Source organism: Globicephala melas, chromosome 19, assembly GCF_963455315.2.
Source record: "Globicephala melas chromosome 19, mGloMel1.2, whole genome shotgun sequence".
NCBI classification, from domain to species: domain Eukaryota; kingdom Metazoa; phylum Chordata; class Mammalia; order Artiodactyla; family Delphinidae; genus Globicephala; species Globicephala melas.
The window spans coordinates 42285487-42298383 of record NC_083332.1 but is presented as its reverse complement, the minus strand read 5'-3'; positions in this window follow the sequence as shown (position 1 = coordinate 42298383).

Genomic DNA, 12897 nt, shown 5'->3' with positions numbered 1-12897 from the left:
CCTACTAGAGAATGGACTTGAGGATACGGGGAGGGGGAAGGGTAAGCTGGGACAAAGTGAGAGAGTGGCATGGACATATATACACTACCAAACGTAAAATAGCTAGCTAGTGGGAAGCAGCCGCATAGCACAGGGAGATCAGCTTGGTGCTTTGTGACCACCTAGAGGGGTGAGATAGGGAGGGTGGGAGGGAGACGCAAGAGGGACGAGATATGGGAACATATGTATATGTACAACTGATTCACTTTTTTATAAAGCAGAAACTAACACACCATTGTAAAGCAATTATAGTCCAATACAGATGTTAAAAAGAAAAAAAGAAAAAACAAAACAACCCAATAAGCTAAGCATTGTTCGTGGATGAAATTGAAGAAACAAAAATGGAGTTAAATTACACAGTACATTAAATGCCAGAATATAGGCTTTGTGCTTCGTATTACACACAAGAATTTTTAAATACAGTACCATGGAATACTGCTAAAATACTTGTTGATAAAATAATTTTTGGAATTTGCCCAATATATTACTAACCCATGGAACTTCAATACACTTATCAATTTACTTATCAATATCTTATCAAAAGCACTGAGAAGTCCTGCATTTAAACACATTTTTCAAGTGTATTAACCTAGTTTCCCAGATGTATTTTTCAGAAAATCTCTTTTTGTATTATACTTAGCCTGTGGAACACTCGCTACAACGCTTGAGAATAAAATCCTTGTTTTTATGGCAATGGGAAGCTTCTGGAGGTTTTGAGGCAGAGGAATAATAAGACTTGAGCTGTTTTCGGGGAACTGTATCCCAAGAGCCATGTGCTTGGTAAAGGAGGGATCCAGGGTAAAGAGGACCAGTTAGGAGGATGTTCCAGCTATTCGGGGAAGAGGAGACAGTGGTCTGAAAGAGGACGAAGCTGTGGAGGTGGACAGTAAGGACAGCTGGGACTTGTCAGGATGATGTCACCAGGGCTTGGTGAAGAGGGGACATGGAAAGGTTGAGGGAAAGAATGCAGAGAGCTTATATGTTTGCCTGCGGGGCGTCTGGTGCTGGTCTGAAATGGGGGATGAGAGGAGGGGCAGTCTGGGGGTCCAGGAGGAAGGTGATCCTGAGTTGCCTTTGAGGAGCTGGAAGAAACGTCCAATAAGCAGTTGGATGTACAAACAGCAAACTCCAACTCTTCTGAAACCACACGAATCTATCACTTGTCAGGAAGGAGGATGTTGGCCTTATTGAGCTAAATTTTCACCTGATCAACCCTGAGGCCATAAAGTAGAACTGAGGTCCCTTCTACAGGAGGCAGGCCCCCAGCAGGAGATTCTGTTCCTTAGAAAACTGGATCTTGCTAAGCAAGACCTTAACAGCACAGGGGAACGCCTTCTTGCCTTTTTTTCTGAGGTTCATTCTCTTGTGCCTGGAGTGCCGAGAGGACAAACCTCAGGCTGTGGGCTCCTGGGTGGTGTGATTTCATGGAGGCCAACCTACTGCTAGAATGGAGACGCCCCAGAGTCCAGAGGTCAAGTCGAATCTGCTAAGTCGAGTGATCTGATTTTCAACTTTGACACGATCCTCTGAGTTGATTTCCCTTTTGTTTTGCCTAGGTCTTTAATCAGCCTGAGTTGGAGGTTCCAGCTCTTGTTTCAGTCGTGGCACAAAGAATTTAGGGCAGGGTCCTGTGCCCATACTGGGGATAGCAAGTTTACAGGGGAAACAGCGCCCCCAGAGGCCAGTGTAGACTTGGCAGCAGGAGGTGGTGAGAAGTCTCTTGAGGGTGATTATCAAGGGATGGGTTTCACGCTGGGAGGTCCGATCACTCCTCCCCACTTGGACATTCTTCCTCTTTTCAACCTTGAAAGGAGGCTTTCCATACAAAGACCTAAGACATAGTGATGAAATGGTTCTATTCCTCCAGTCATTAACCATCTTTAGGTCACAATGACTGACATTTCTAGGTGATGAAAAAAGAACCTAAGGGGTTTTCCCCATTCTGTTCATAAAATCCACCAAAATGCCTTTGTGTCCCCTATTTTGTGAGAGAAACTGTCTGTATCTGGAGGATGGATTGGTGAGGTTTCAAGTTCTCCTTCACACCATGTGTAGAACTATATTGTGTCAGGAAGAAAGGTCGCTGTCACACTATTAACACAAAAAGGGTCAACCCTTCTGGACATGCCTCATACACCCTCTGTCTCTGCATAGAGATACAGACCTGTGTCTGTATCTACTACACAGGATGGCAGGAAACCCCAATAAGCACCTCCGAGCTGTGGTCTGTTGGGAAGTGGCTTTGTTTCAGAGCAACATCAATGGGATTGATTTGAAGATAGGCTATCAGGTTGCCAGCAGGCCCTGGGCTTAGGATCAGAAGGAACTGACTAAGATCTTGAGACTTCCTGGTAATTCTGACTCCAAATCCAGTTAGGATCTGCCCAGAGCTTTGTATTTTATTTTTCTCTCCTATGAAAAACACACTGTGGATTATGTAGTTCATTGGAAGCGTATTGCCCTGAGTAACCCCTGAGAGCATCTCCTCCCTGGCTCTCAATTTCAGCAAGGGAATTATTTCTGAGAATGGGAACTGGTTTTGGTCTCAGATCATGCAGGTTGTTTGGGGGCAGAGCCAGGCATCCTGACTTCCTGGTGAGCGTTAGTCATGACATGTGTCTTCCCCGGTTGAACATAAAGACAATGGTTGAATGTTTACCAAGTGCTGGGCGCCATGCTTTGTCCTGGAGAAACAAAGATAGGAATTAAGTGTTCTTTGCTGGAGATACCGACAGTGCACTGGAGGAGCCTCATATGGTGAGGCAATCGTAAATCCCATGAAGAAAGGGGTTTAATTTCTTTGATCCATTGCTGTATCCCCAGGGCTGGACACAGCGCCTGGTACAAAGCAGGTGATGCATATATAGCTGTTGTATGAATGATGGTTGGAGGCTTGTACAAGGTGCTGTGTTCTCATCACTTTTGAAAGTCATTCATTCTGCTAACAAAGTCACAGGGATTCAGAGAAGGTGCAAGAGAGGGTTGTTGGTGAGATACATTTTAGAGGTTGAGAAGAAGCTCACAAGGAAACATAGATAGGAAGAGATTCTAGGTAGAGGAAAGAACACCAGGAGTGTAGCCTTAATTTCATGTTAAGGTCCTGGGATGGGGGCAGTCTCAGCCCTCTGTGTGGTCAGAGCCCAGCTGTGGGTGGACTGGAACAGCAGGGAGAAGAGACCAGGGGCCTGATCACAAAAAGTCTCTCAGCCTTTGCAAAGGAGAGTTTATTTTTTGGCAGTAGTCAACTAGAAGGAGACTTCTTGCTCTCGGTAACCACTTCTGACCAGCAGAGCGGGGTAAAATGATTTTTTTTTTTTTTTGCTGGTGACTATAACATTTGCTTTCTCTGAGAAATGTTCCAGATGAGATCTGCAAACAAGTGAAGACCAAAATGTCTCATCGCTCTTGTGGCAGATGTACGACACTCTGGTGCTTCTGGTCCAAGCTGGTCCCTTGGAAACCAAACAGTCCCTACAGTCCTGTAGTGTTTGCAGGAGGCTTAGCTAGCTCACTCCCATTAAACGCCAGATTTCAGGGAAGGGCTGGGGGAGAGCTGTGAGATGTGGTACAAATGATCTTTGCAGTAAGTGCAGGGGAAGAGTGTGTAACAGATGGGAAAGGGAGGCAGATAGTCTTAAAAAGCGAAGTAGCTTTGTTTGGGTGGCCTTGAATGGGGGCTGGGGAGACACCAGTTTTAGAATTAGATGGGCTTGGATGCTTAGGACTTAGGGGATTGGGGTTTTTGCTTAACCTCTGTGAGCCTCAGTTTTCTCATCTGAAAGTTGTGGATAGTAGGATTATCATGCAGGGTTGTAAAAATGAGATGAGGGACTTCCCTGGTGGCGCAGTGGTTAAGAATCTGCGAGCCAATGCAGGCGACACAGGTTCGAGCCCTGGTCCGGGTAGATCCCACATGCCGTGGAGCAACTAAGCCTGTGCGCCACAACTACTGAGCCTGCGCTCTAGAGCCTGCGTGCCTAGAGCCAGTGCTCTGCAACAAGAGAAGCCACCGCAATGAGAAGCCCGTGCACTGCAACGAAGAGTAGCCCCCACTCACCACAACTAGAGAAAGTCTGTGTGCATCAATGAAGACCCAATGCAGCCAATAAATAAATTTATGAAAACAAATAAATAAAAATTAAAATGAGATGAGATGCTAGTTAGTATTGCTCTCTGCCTCTTTTCTCTCCTTCGTCCAACAATGGAGGTTGACCCTGCGGGGCATTCAAAGAGGGAGAACTGGTATTCCTGGCTTTTAAAGAGCTGATCGCTATGGTGGGATGTAATTGACCTTAGCATGTGGTGGACAACAGCCAGGATGTGAGAAAGGTCCAGATGCAGGGCAGTGGGTGCTCAGGGCAGGGTATGGACCTTCCCACTAGTGCAGAGGAAGAGTAGGGTAGGCCAGAAGACCTTGAGGCCTAGGATGGGTGCTAAGAATTTTGCCATTTGGGAGGTGAAAATAAAAATGGGGAGAGAGTTTTTGAGCAAAGGGTATTTAGGTTTGATTGCAGTGTAAGGTATGTTGGGGGTGGGGTGGGCTGCGAAAGAGAAGAGGAGCAATAGGCTTTCAAACTTGAAATACATTAGGGGAAATTTTGGAGACCATAGCGTCCTGAGATAAGGCATATGGACTTTATTTGAGGTTCAAAAAATCCCAGCCAAGAAGAAAAAAGCAGGAAAGGAGATCCTCCCAGACCCTTCCTTCTTTTCCTCCCCCAGCTTTGGGAGTTAATATCCTGGTGCCTATGGGTTAGGTCCTCAACAGAAGATGCCTGTAAGATCCTCAGTGCTGGGTCTTCCCTGGATGAAGAGGGTAGACTGTGGGGAAGGGAGTGTGGACAGCATCATTCTTTCCTCCATCACTTTCTCCTTTATGATGATGCAAAGCCATCCTCCCAGGTCCTGAAGGTAGTTTCTCTTGTGCCCCATCCTGGGGGTCTGACCCGTGTTGTTGATCAGATCTTGCTCTCCAGAAGCCTGGGCCAGATGCCCAGTGGAAATCCAGTGCTGATATTTAATTTAAAAGCCAAAATACTACTTGGTAAAGTTTGCTAAGTTGTATTTCAGCTCTTCTTTAGACCAAAGCCCCTTCCAGTGAGGATGGGGGTTCTGAGAATTTAAAATACCTCTCTGATAACTTTCTTTACAGTGGGGGCATGTAAACAGTGGGACACCATTCTTCCTGGATGGAAAAGTGTCAGATGGAAGTCCAAAGGTCCTGTTACAGATAGGGAAAGCAAGGGTCAAATAAGTCCCATTTGTTTATTTTTGCTTTTATTTCTATTGCCTTTGGAGTCAGACCTAAGAAAACATTGGTATGATTTATGTCACAGAATGTTTTGCCTATGTTCTCTTCTAGGAGTTTTATGGTGTCTTGTCTTATATTTAAGTCTTTAAGCCATTTTGACTTTATTTTTGGCACGGTGTGAGCGTGTGTTCTAACTGCATTGATTTACATGCAGTTGTCCAATACCACTTGCTTAAGAGATTGTCTTTTCCCCATTGTATATTCTTGCCCCTTTTGTTGAAGATTAATGGTCCATAGGTGTGTAGGTTTATTTCTGGGCACTGTATTCTGTTCCATTGATCCGTTTGTCTGTTTTTGTGCCAATACCATGCTGTTTTGATTACTGTAGCTTTGTAGTATTGTCTGAAGTCTGGGAGGGTTATGTGCCCTGCTTCCCCCCCCCCTTCAGGATTGCTTTGGCAACTCTGGGTCTTTTATGGTTCCATATAAATTTTAGGATTATTTGTTCTAGTTCTATAAAAAATGTCATGGGTAATTTGATAGGGATTGCATTAAATCTGTAGATTGCTTTGGGTAGTATGGCCATTTCAACACTATTAATTCTTCCAATCCAAGAGCATGGGATATCTTTACATTTCTTTGAATCATCTTCAGTTTCCCTTATTAATGTTTGGTAGTTCTCTGCATGTAAGTCTTTCACCTCCTTGGTTAGGTTTATTCCTAAATTTTTTTGATGAGAACACCCATCCTTCTCCAGAAAATGGGCATAGAGGGAACCCACCTCAACATAATAAAGGCCATATATGACAAATCCACAGCAAGCATCATACTCAATGGTGAAAAACTGAAAGCATTTCCAGTAAGATCAGGAAAAAGACAAGGATGTCCACTCTTGCCACTCTTATTCAACATAGTTTTGGAAGTCCTAGCCACAGCAATCACAGAAGAAAAAGAAATAAAAGGAATACAAATTGGAAAAGAAGAAGTAGAACTGTCACCGTTTGCAGATGACATGATACTATATGTAGAAAATCCTAAAGATGCCACCAGAAAACTACTAGAACTAATCAATGAATTGGTAAGGTTGCAGGATACAAAATTAATGCACAGAAGTCTCTGGCATTCCTATACACCAACAACGAAAAATCAGAAAGACAAATTAAGGAAACACTCCCATTTACCACTGCAACAAAAAGAATAAAATACCTAGGAATAAACCTCCCTAAGGAGGTGAAAGACTTGTACTCAAAAAAACCATAAAACACTGATGAAGGAAATCAAAGATGACATAAACAGATGGAGAAATATACTATGTTCTTGGATTGGAAGAATCAATATTGTGAAAATGACTATACTACCCAAAGCAATTTACAGATTCAGTGCAATCCCTATCAAACTACCAGTGGCATTCTTCACAGAATTAGAACAAAAAATTTTACAGTTTATATGGCAACACAAAAGACCCAGAATAGCCAAGCGATCCTGAGAAAGAACAACGGAGTTGGAGGAATCAGGCTCCCTGACTTCAAACTATACTACAAAGCTACAGTAATCAAGACAGTATGGTACTGGCACAAAAACAGAAATATAGATAAATGGTACAGGATAGAATGCCCAGAGATAAACCTATGCACATATGGTCACCTCTTTTATGACAAAGGAGGCAAGAACATATAATGGAGAAAAGACAACCTCTTTAGTGGTGCTGGGAAAACTGGACAGCTACATGTAAAAGAATGAAATTAGAACACTACCTAACACCATATACAAAAATAAACTCCAAATGGATTAAAGACCTAAATGTAAGATCAGACACTACAAAACTCTTAGAGGAAAATATAGGAAAAACACTCTTTGACATAAACCACAGCAAGACCTTTTTTGACCCACCTCCTAAAGTAATGAAAATAAAAAGAAAAATAAATAAATGGGGCTTAATTAAACTTAAAAGCTTTTGCACAGCAAAGGAATCCATAAACAAGACAAAAAGACAACCCTCAGAATGGGAGAAAATATTTGCAAATGAAACAACAAAGGATTAATCTCCAAAATATACAGACAGCTCATGGAGCTCAATATCAAAAAAAAACAAACAATCCAATTAAAAAATGGGCAGAAGACTTAAATAGACTTTTCACCAAAGAAGACATACAGATGGCCAAGAGGCACATGAAAAGATGCTCAACAGAGAAATGCAGATCAAAACTACAATGAGGTATCATCTCATGCCAGTCAGAATGGCCATTAACAAAATATCTAGAAACAATAAATGCTGGAAAGGAGGTGGTGAAAAGGGAACTCTCCTGCAATGTTGGTGGGAATGTAAATTGATACAACCACTATGGAAAACAGTATGGAGGTTCCTCAAAAAACTAAAAATAGAACTACCATATGACTTGGCAATCCCACTCCTGGGCATATACCCTGAGAAAACCATAATTCAAAAAGTGACATGTACCACAATGTTCATTGCAACAGTATTTACAATAGCCAGGACATGGAACCAACCTAAATGTCCATTGACAGATGAATGGACAAAGAAGATGTGGCACATATATGCAATGGAATATTACTCAGCCATAAGAAGAAATGAAATTGAGTTGTTTGCAGTGAGGTGGATGGACCTAGAGCCTGTCATACAGAGTGAAGTAAGTCAGAAAGAGAAAAACAAATACTGTATGCTAACACATATGTATGGAATCTAAAAAAAAAAAAAAAATGGTACTGATGAACCTACTTGCAAGGCAGGAATAAAGATGTAGACATAGAGAATGGACTTGAGGACATGGGGTGGGAGGGGGAAGCTGGGGTGAAGTGAGAGTAGCATCAACATTTATACACTGCCGAATGTAAAATAGCTAGTGGGAAGCAGCAGTATAGCACAGGGAGATCAGCTCAGTGCTTTGCAATGACCTAGACGGGTGGGATAGGGAGGCTGGGAGGGAGGCTTAAGAGGGAGGGGATATGGGGACATATGTATGCCTATGGCTGATTCACTTTGGTGTACAACAGAAACTAACACAGTATTGTGAAGCAATTATACTCCAGTAAAGATTTTAAAAAAGGGATTGTTTGTTTACATTCCCTTTCTGATATGTCTTTGTTAGTGTAAAGAAATGCAACTGATTTCTGTACGTTAATCTTGTATCCTGCTACCTTGCTGAATTCATTTATCAGTTCTAGTAGTTTTTGTGTGGAGTCCTTAGGATTTTCTATATAATCTGCATATAGTAACAATTTTACCTCTTTCCTTCCAATTTGGGTACCTTTTCTTTTTCTTGTCTGATTGCTGTGGCTAGGACTTCCAATACCATGTTGAGGAGAAATGGTGAGAGTAGGCATCCTTGTCTTGTTCCAGATTTTAGTGGGAAGGCTTTCATCTTTACACTGTTGAGTATTACATTGGCTGTGGGTTTGTCATAAGTAGCTTTTATTATGTTGAGATATGTTCCCTCTACCCACTTTTGTGTTTTTATCATAAATGGATGTTGAATTTTATCAAATGCTTTTTCTGCATCTATTGAGATGATCATGTTATTTTTATCTTTTCTTTTGTTGATGTGGTATATCACATTGACTGATTTGCATATGTTGAACCATCCTGTGACCCTGGGATGAATGCCCATGTCCTTATTGAAGTGCCTAGTTTGTTCCTCTGTAGGACTGATCATAACTTAAAATCAATTATTCATTTATTTTCCAATACCTTCCTGATCCATGGGGCTGTAAGCCCTACTATGCCAGACAATATAACTGCCTTATTTACTGATGTGTGAACCCTGCACCCAACATGAGCTGGACATAGAGAAGGTGCTGAGTACATGTTATGGAATGAATGGACATGTGCATGAACAAATGTGTGAAGGAAAGTACAGACCCCTCCTTTCCATGTGGTTCCTGGTGATCCCAGCATTGAAGCCATTCCTGATATTATACCACTAACAGTGGTACTCTAACTGAGCAGAACCCAGGGCATTGTGCCCCTGAGGAGACAGTGACTATTTCCGAAATTAGAGAAAGCTGTCCATAAAAAGTTCATTTTGATCTGGTTTTGGAGGATGAGGAGGTTCCCCCCGTCCCAAGGCTCTGTAGGGCAGAGGATTTCAGGCAAAAGGAGTAAACAATATGCCAGATTAGATAGATACTTTTTTTGTATGAGTATGTCCCACGCAGTACCTGGGATATACTTATCCCAGAGCATATTTGTTGTTTAACTGAAATTCGTATTTTACTGGGCATTCGTATTTTATCTTGTAATTCTACATATATTCTAGTATGGACCAGCAATACCACAGCATGCTTGGGCTCAGGGAAAGGTGAGGGGCACATGTAACTCAGAGTGTCTTGGGGAGCATGGGATGTCAAGCACAAAGGCTCAAGGGCATTGCTGTGTGAAAGTACAGTAAGTCACCTACATACAAACCTTCAAGTTGCAAACTTTCAAAGATGCAGACGTGCGTTTCCATGTCCAATCATGTAAGTTAGTTCATGTGTCTGATGTACATTGTCACGTGTGTGCATCCTCTACAAGTGGTTGTGCGTTTGTGTTCTTTACTGTACAGAACTGCATAGAGTACAGTAGTACGGTATCTTTATTTCAAGCCCAGGGTGTCCAGAAGCAAGCATAAAAGAAGCGGTGGTGTAGGTGGTACTACTGTACTTTTCAAGGTACTGTACTGTAAGATTAAAAATGTTTTCTTCATTTGTTTGCATTTATTTTTTATGTATTATTTGTGTGAGAAGTATTATAAACCTATTACAGTACAGTACTATATAGCTGATTGTGTTAGTTGGGTACCTAGGCTAACTTGGTTGGACTTACAAACAAATTGGACTTCCAGTTGCACTCTTGGAACAGAACTTGTTCGTATTTAGGGGACTTAACTGTATCTAAACATTGGGCCAAGGAGCATGGCTTTCATTCTATGAGCGATGGTTTATAGACAAGAGAATAGCCAGGGATTTCCCTGGTGATGCAGTGGTTAAGAATACACCTGCCAATGCAGGGGACACGGGTTCGATCCCTGGTCCAGGAAGCTCCCACGGAGCCGCGGAGCAACTAAGCCCGTGCACCACAACTACTGAGCCTGTGCTCTGGAGTCCGTGAGCCACAGCTACTGAGCCTGTGTGCCGCAACTACTAAAGCCCATGCTCCCTAGAGCCCGTGCCACAACTACTGAGCCCACGTACCTAGAGCCTGTCTCCTCAACATGAGAAGCCACCACAGTGAGGAGCCAGCCCGGGCACCATAACAAACAGTAGCCCCCACTCGCCACAACTAGAGAAAGCCCGCATGCAGCAACGGAGACCCGTTGCAGCCAAATAAATAAAATTTATTTAAAAAAAAAAAAAAGAGCGAATAGCCAGATCAGATCTGGTCAAACCTCTGAGCACCAACCCCACCTTCTTCCACCACAGAGACGTTCTCCCAGCTCCACTGGAGCTGGTGATACACATTCCATAGTAGAATAGGAATGTGGCTTGCCTTTGGTCTGACTGTACTATTATTTGTGGGAATTGATCGGAGTTCCAAGTCTGTGTGAGCTGGGTAAGTTGCTCCCCCTCACTGGGTGTTGGCCATCCCGTCTCTGAAATGAAAGGCTTGACCAGATGTCTTGAAGGCCGCTCTGAGTTTAAACAACATGGAGGTCTTATTTTGAGACCCTAGGACACATTGTAGTACAATACCCAGAGCACAGTTTCGAGGCAGAGTCTTCGGCGTCCACTCGCGATGACCTGCCTGTGCGACGTCCCCCCTTCTTCCTTAGACAGTGTCTTCAGATGGGCTCCCTAGCAGCAGAGCCTGAGGCAGGGGTGCTTCTCGTGCACGTGACTTATGGAAGGAGTGTATTAAGGAAGAGGAAACTGAGAGAAGTAAAAATAGGGTAAAGGAAAATAAGCTAAGAAAGGATGTTTTGTTTTTAGCTGGAGACCTGTTTTTAGCCTGATCTCACGAGGAGCTCTGGAGAGTTATGGCCCCATCATAAAGTAAGGGGCCTGGGCTTACATACTCTCACATGAGTCATTCATTGGCTATGCAATGCCCCTGTGGGTGGCACAGCCTGGGAATCGCCTCTCAGTCCACTGAGGTCATGTGGCTCCCATCAGTCAAGGGCAAGTCACCTGAGAGGGTTGCAGCTGTGAGCCATCAGCAACCGGCATTCACAGCACTTGGGAGATGGGTGCCCCCACCTGGAAAAGAGGATCTAGGCAGAATAACTAAAGGTGTTCACTTCAGGTAGTTAGTTCTCAGAGCACTTAAGAAAAGATGTGTCATTGGAAGTGTGAGTAAATAAGAGCCTAAGCAGACCCTGCATAATACGTTAGAGAACAAAGACTCTAACGTATTATGTAAACACTTTCAAGGCACGTCTTTTTGTCTGGGACTCACATTCTATATCTATGAAATGGGAACAGTGGGTCACATTTTCTCTAAGGAGTCTATCAGTGCTCCAGTATTTGCAGTCTCTGGAGTTCATCTGCCTTAGTCCAAACTCTAGCTCTTCCACGAATGTGTCTGTGTTTGCCCAGAGGAATGTTCTTTGGATTTTAGTAGTCACTGATTACAAAAACATATTCCATCAGGTTGAGCCTCATCTGTAAGATGGGAGCAATGATAACAGCACAGACCCTGTATGGTTAGTATAAAGATGAATGGGAAAATGTATATAAAGTGCTGAACCTGCATCTTCTTCCTCTCCCTAGTATCAGTCATGCACACCTTAGTAAGAAATTTAGAACATGTTGTCCTGGGGAATTTCTTAACAAGCTCCATTTTTCTGATTGAGGAATGAAGGCATGTTTTCTTATCATTTAACAATTAATAAGAAAAGAAATTTAAGGAGAGGTATCTGCAGCCAGGCTGGGTATTTAGGAATAGGGTTCAAGGTCTTGCCTGGGCTTATGAAATCTACTACAAGGCAGTCACCGTTTTTCTAACCCTTGTGCTTTCTGTGCATATTCAGATAGTGTCATGGGAGGCTTAAGGAAGTGGGACAGACCTGGACGAACCTTGTTCTCAGCATATTGCCTTAGGAAAACCACACACAGATGGGCTTGTTCTGATTTGAGGAAACAGAAGGAAAATAATTCATGGTTTCAAAACTTGACATTTTTTATCTTCCCACCAGATCTGTCATGTGTACTATATTTGCTGCACTTCTTGGCCTCACTTTCTCAAGCTTTCTCAAGCTCAAGATTCAGGAATTATACTTGACGTTTCCTCCTAATATGGTCACGAGAGACAAAGAGGAAGGCTGTGTGTGGTGGGGAAAGAAACGTAGGCTTTGGAGATGTCCAGACCAAGGTCCGAATACTGGCTTCAGTATTGCGTCATCATGGGATCTTGTTTACATCTCCTCTCTCTGAGCCCAACTCCCCCCATCTGTAAAATGGGAATAATCCCTGGTTCCCGGGGATGACACAGAGGACCAAGGGGGAGTCACCTCTACACAGTGCTCAGTCAGGCAGCGTGCACGGTGGGTCACCCTGCATCCTGATAAGAACTTATCTAAATAGCTCTCAAGAAGTTGTTCTCAGCCCTAAGAGAACTGTTCAAGCGTCTTACAGCTGTCCATGTTAGAGGCAGCATTCCAGCAAGCATGCCT